A 6,292-nucleotide genomic window follows, 5' to 3' on the forward strand; every position below is an offset into this window, starting at 1 on the left:
GCTTCGCCCTGCAAGTAACGCCCCGTCCCGGCACAGAGCGGGGTCTTCCCAGAGCTGGGCACGGGGACGCGGCGGGCCCACGCCCGGAAAGCCTGACCTACCCCGTCCCCTGCAGCAAGGAACGCCTTACGCTCATGTGGCACTATTTACTCGTCTGTTACATGTGCAGAGTAATAGTCGAGAGTGAGGGCAATGGCACAGGGCGCTGGGGGGCCACAGCCCCGCAGGAAGTTTGGGAGAACTTGGGAGCAGCGCTCGGGGGTGCTGGGACACCCACCAAGGGCACGGGCAGGGGGCCACTGGGAAACCCCCGGAGAGGAGCAAGGGGTGAGGCTCTCCTTTCCTCCAGTTTGGGTTTTGTTTTGATCCTTGTTGCAGCGAAGCCCGGAGACACCCACCCACGATGGGGATGTCAGGCAGCCCTGGCTCAGGTCAGGCTAAGCCGGGAGCCAGACCGCAGACTCGCCTTGCACGGGAGCCAAGAGATCGCGGCTATAGATAGTAACAGGGAAGCTGCAGCAGCGAGCGTGTTTACAGCAACAAACAGAGCCTGCAGCGCAGTCTCCAAGCAGGAGCGTCACCCAGCCAGGCTGGGATCCTGCTGGCAGCCTCTCCCGCTGTTTGAGCTCATGGGCTAAATGCAGTGCCTGATGCTGCTGCTGTTGCTGTTGCTGTGCGAGCAACCTCCGTTCTTAGAGATCTGGGCCACGGGGGCGGGAGAACTGGGCCAGCTGCTATTTCTGAGCTGCCCGTCAGAGCAGAGGGGATAGCCAAGAACTGCTGCAGCTCATGGCCTGCACCGCTCCCTGGGAAAGGACCCGTGGGGGCCAGTGCTGCCTCTCGCCACCTCAGCACCAGCCCATGGGGTAGTCCCTTTCGGGGCAGACATTGGCCACCCCAGGTCCCTGGTGCTGCTGGAGGCTCCTCGCCCTGGATCCTTCCCCCCCATGGCAGCTGCCAAAGCAGTGGGGCGAGTGTGGTCTCTTCAGCAGGCCCAGGCTGCAGGCAAGGAGGTCCCCCCTCAGCACTGCCCAGAGGAAGGGCATGCCAGCAAACTACAAAGCCATGATCCCGCCATCTCTGCCAGCAGCCAAGCGGTGGGCCAAACCTCTGTGGCCACATCCCCAGCAGGCCCTGGGTTGACACACTGGTGCCCAGCATGGGCAAGAGCCTCCAAGACAGTTTCAAAGCCCAAACACTTGCCAGGCATATTTCAGAAAATCCTTGCTTAGTCCTGCTGCTGTCTACAAACTTCCCTGGTGTCCCTCTAGCCAAACTCCACCCCCACCCCCATCCCCCCCATGTGTCTGGAAATCAGGGAAGGGGACCCACTTTGCCAAAGCCCAAAAATATTTTTGTGGCAACCGTGCAAACCGTCTGTTGCCATCTCTGCTGGATACCGAGTGTGTTCTGTTTGTACCAAATGGAAAGTGCACGGGTGCTGCACATTTCTAACACGCGGAGGCAAGGAAACAGAGAAAGCGAAAACACATGACGTGGGTTTGTTGTTTGCTCCAAACGCGGGGCACACACAGTTTTACCACAGCATGTGTGAGAAAAAAAAGAGGAAGCAAGCAGTACCACAGGGACAAAGCAGAGTCAAAGCGTGAACCCTCCTGCCGGGGTGACGGGGTTGCCCTTGACAGCATGCTGCCTGAGCCTGATGAAGGCTCCTTGCCCCCCTTGCCAGCTGGAAATGGGCAGAGGCATTTGGCCCTTCCAAAATACTGCCATCTAAAGAATGGACCACAAGTCCATCAAGCACTACAACATTATTAAACCTGTACAACCAGGGCCAGTGGGGTTTTTCCGGGCTCTGGCAGTGCTCAGCTGGACCTCAGCTGTAGGGATGCACCACTGTAGGGATTAGGATTCTCCCCAGCCCTGGGATAGGGGTCCCCCATCCCAGCATGACCCTTTTCCCCTGCTCCAGACAAGCCCAGGCATGGATGGGCCCTGTGCTGGCAAGGAGAAGGTGGCTCCTGACCACCACCAGCAGGGAGATGGCTCATCCCAGATGCCTGGCCACACAGAAGAGGCCATGGCCCTTGAAATGCAAAGGAACCTTGGGCATCACAATGGTGCTGGCAGGGTAGGAGAGCTCCCATTCAACAAGGATCTTGTCCTGAGTACCAGTGGGATCCCTCCACCTGCCTGGCCCCCATTTTTTCCCCCTCCAAGCAGGGAGGTGGGAAAGCTTGCAGCTCTCATGATTACAAGGGAGCAGTGAGCTCCCCAGCCCCAGAGTGCAGCATGGGAACTTGGCCCTTCTTTCACACCCCTCCTTCAGCTGAGCTTGTGACTGAGCCTGGGCTTGGAAAACTACAGCAGAGAAGCGCGTGAGATATGTGGGCCAGTGCAACCCGCACAGCCAGAACCCGCTTCAGGGGCAGGAGATGGCTGTGCCTAAATTTGGCCACTCATCAGGGAAAAGTTCATACCAACAGTATGGCCCTTTGGCAGCCAAGTGACAGCCCCAACTCACCCTCTGTCAGCAGCACTGACCACAGCAAAGTTCTATGTTCCCTCTCCAGGCACACACTGTGATGGACATCTGCCTTTAGCTAACCAAGGGCTGCTGGGGTGGGTGGGAAGGAGACCTGGGGGCACCAAAAAGTACTAGAGTACTGCTGTGGGCACCAAAAAATTGCCCCTCACTGTAGAATACCCCTCTGCACCGAGAAGCCATCACTGCCTGGCCAGGCACACTGCCCATGCCATTAGAGGATCCATGCAGTAGTAACCTGAACACCCACCATGGTACAGACTCCATGGGCAGGCTCCAGGGGCATTACTGCAATTCCTCCTGCACACATCTGCACATCCACTGTTCCTGGTGTCCCTCACCACATGCACTCCCAGCGTGGCATGAAGGACCCACTCTGTCCACCTGGCCCCAGGGAGGTTTGTGGAGCCAGGCAGGGGCTGCAGGGCTCAGGAGCAAATGGGATGGAAAAGCAGGAAAGGGGGCTGATAAACCAGTGGTGGGGGTCTTCCTCTTCCCTTAATGTGGCTGGGGAGCAAGGGATGGAGGAAGGGCCCTTAGCACATTATCCAGGGGGCCTGAGCTCCCCCCAAACCACACTGCAGCTATTGCTCTCCCACCTAGCCTAGGAGCCTCCAAGAGGGCAGGGTTCCCACCTCTGCTGGTCTTTAAAATGTAGCACATACCCAAAGCAAAATATAAATAGTAATTAATAATCACAGCAGCTGGGTGTGTGACAGGGACATCTTAAAGAATAAACACTGCGAGCGGAGACATCCCGGCATCTCGTGGTTGTGCAGTCGCATGCCACGGGCCGCCAATTACTGTGGATGGCGCCGTCGAGCCCTCCTACCCATTCTCACCACTCCGCCTGCTGCCTTCACCTGTGCCATGGTGGACGCTAGCTTGCTAGGCACGGCTGGACCTTACCCCGCAGGCTGATGAAACCACACGACACTCACAGCCGGCAAGTCCGAAAGGCGACTTCGCCTATCATGGTGCCTCCTCAGCACCTCATTGCCCTGGGGCCAGGCTGGCAGCTGTCACCCCACGAGCGAGGGTTCATAACCCAGAGCTATTCAAGCCCAAAGTTCTCCAGTCGCAGCTCCTGCTGCTGCCGGCGCCCTCCCTTCGTGTGCCGTGGCAGTGCGACAGAGCCAGGGCACCGCAGCCAAGCTGGCCTCTTATCTCCCCGGCAGCTCCAGTGCCACAGGCCCAGCCCAGGGCATCGTGTGTGCTCATGGTTATAATCCCAGGGCACAGACCAGCTGGGAAGAGAGGAGTGTAAAATACATGAAACAAAATGACCTGCACTTTTGTGGAACTGCTCAGTATTTAGAAGTGAAATCTCAGAACTTAAAGGCAATAAGCTCACACTCGGTGAGAGGCAGCACGTTCAAACCCAGTGACAGGCTGATGCAGGTCTTTTCTGATAATCAAACAAGAGCCAAACAAGGCAAGCACAGCTGTGCTTTCCTTGCTTGAACCCCGGCAAGGAGCCTGCAATAAAACCCCACACAACTGAGAGAAAGCCTGGGCTTCTCATTGCGTCCAAGGGCTTTCTGGGGGTGGCAGCTGGATGGTCCCGTCACACAAGATACCTCTTCCCCATGGGGCCAGGCAGCTGCAGCAGTGCTTATGCCATGGGCTGGGGGCTGGGTAAAGGGGCTGGGGTTTGTGTAAAGGAGTCCTGCTACTCCATCAGTGTGGTGGCTCTTGAAGAAAATGGGCCAAGGGTAGCAAAGGAGGAAGTGCTGAGCTGAAGAAGGAAAAGGCCACTGTGCTTAGCTAAGGAGATTTTGTTGCGGGTGGAGAACAAAGCAGCCGAAGTGAAGGGAAGGGACAGGATGTTAAAGATTCTTTGGCTCAGGACAGAAAGAAACCTTCTAGTTGTTGTGACTGGGGAGTGCTCTGGGGAGCGGCTCAAGGGGACTCGGGACAAAGGATCACAAAGCTGGAGATAACCTGGAAGCGAGGGAGGAAGGGAGTGGGACAGCTTTGCCACTGCCTGGAGAATTAGCCCTATTTCACTGGAGGTAGTCCCCAGATCACATTCCTCCTGTGCCAGTTGGTGTCAGAGGCCAGCACACGGAGCAGGCTGCCCTGGAGGACAGCCATTAACACAAGCAAGGTCTCTTTTTTGAGTCCTCAGCTCTCATAGTGATGAGGCTGTTGCAGGGACTCACAGAGACTCAGCCTGCCCTGGCCCCGGCAGGAGTCACATTCAGTTGCTGCTGCTGAAAGGAAATGGTGAGATTTGAAAGCAAAGTGTTTGTTCCCTGCTCTGGCTGAGCTGCTCCTCAGGCTGGACAGTCAGCCTGCACACAAGCAGAGCCAAAGGAAGCCGTCGTCTCTGTGGAAAGACACTGCCACTGCAGGAATACAGACCCTAGTAACACAGCAAGAGAATAAATGATGAAGCATGGCTACGCAGAGAGTTGGCCTCTGCCCTAGGAACAAACATTGGGAATACCCCAGGAAACTGAGGTTCCTTAGATGGTATTTAAGACACGCAATAAATACAAAATTCAGTATTATTAAATGGTCTGGTGTTAACAGAATCATGAATATACATACATGTAAATAGCATGGAGTGCTGCCAGCCCAGCCCCGAGGCTTTGATCCTCCCCAAGGATCCAGGTCTGCCAAGCACTTTGGTTTGTCTGGGGGGAACTGCTGGGAGGGGGAAACTTCTTTTGTGTTAACTCATCACTAAGTATCTGCGCAACTGTAACAAGAGCTAAGCATATGCTAGCACGGAAAGACCTGGGAGGAGTATGAGATCTGCAGATCATCTGGGGTGCTCTTCTCCATCTCTGCAATGTGAACAGTGTCTGGAGGACAGTCTCTGTTGCTCACATCTCATTCCAAATAGAGGAAAGCACTTGCCATTACCCAGGTCCATACCAGCACCTGAAGAGATCGGCCATTTCCTTGCTGGTTGAGGTCTGACAGAAAACAAGTAGACAGTAAACAGGCCTGGAAACTCAAGTACCTGCCCCCACAAAAGAGGCAACTCACTTTGGGACCAACTTTGACTGGTGATTGAACATGGAGGGCCTGTCCTTCTCTGTACTCCCCTCCGGTAGACTGGCTGCCAGGGTCACAGCTGCCAAGCCAATGGGGACAGGTTAACTTGCTTTCTTCCTGATTGCTTTAGGATCTCAGTGGGCTGCAAAACTGGCACCTCTCATCTGAGTGAGGTACCTCTGACCATGCCAGCCTCCCCAGACACCAAGAGTGCCCATAGGGGTGTAGGTAGGCACTGGCGTGGAGAAAAGGTGCCCTGTGCTCCAGCACAAAGGCCCAGTCAGCTGGCCTGGACAGCCGCCCGTGCCCGGTTCCTGGAAACAGGGATTCCCTTCTGCCTTCCCCAGGCAAACTCTGTGTCTCCCAGGGAGCTGGAGACAGCCTGGAGAGAGTGGCCCAGCCCTGCTGAGGAAGCGGAGGATGGAGGGGTGGGTTTGTGCTCATGCAGCTCAAATGAGCTGATGGTCACAAGGGGGGCAATGCTCGGCCTCCCACAGCACACACCACCCTCTTGGCCCTACTCCTCCTCCTGCCCAGCGGTGGGGCTGCTCAGGACCCCTCCAGGGTGCCTGGAACCCCTCTGGCCACACGCACTGGCCACCGGAGCTTTGGGGTGTTTGCTAAGGCCAATATCCCAGTCAGGCCTCCGACACCCCTCACCCCGGCCGCCTGCGCGGGGCTCCCGCCGGGTGCTGCTCGCCCACTCGGGCCCGGGGTGGGGGCAGGAGAGGCCGTGGGGACTGGCGGCCACCCAAGGACACAGTCCCCTCGGCCGGG

The sequence above is a fragment of the Athene cunicularia genome (assembly GCF_003259725.1).
Source record: "Athene cunicularia isolate RWA chromosome 5 unlocalized genomic scaffold, athCun1 chr5_part1, whole genome shotgun sequence".
NCBI classification, from domain to species: domain Eukaryota; kingdom Metazoa; phylum Chordata; class Aves; order Strigiformes; family Strigidae; genus Athene; species Athene cunicularia.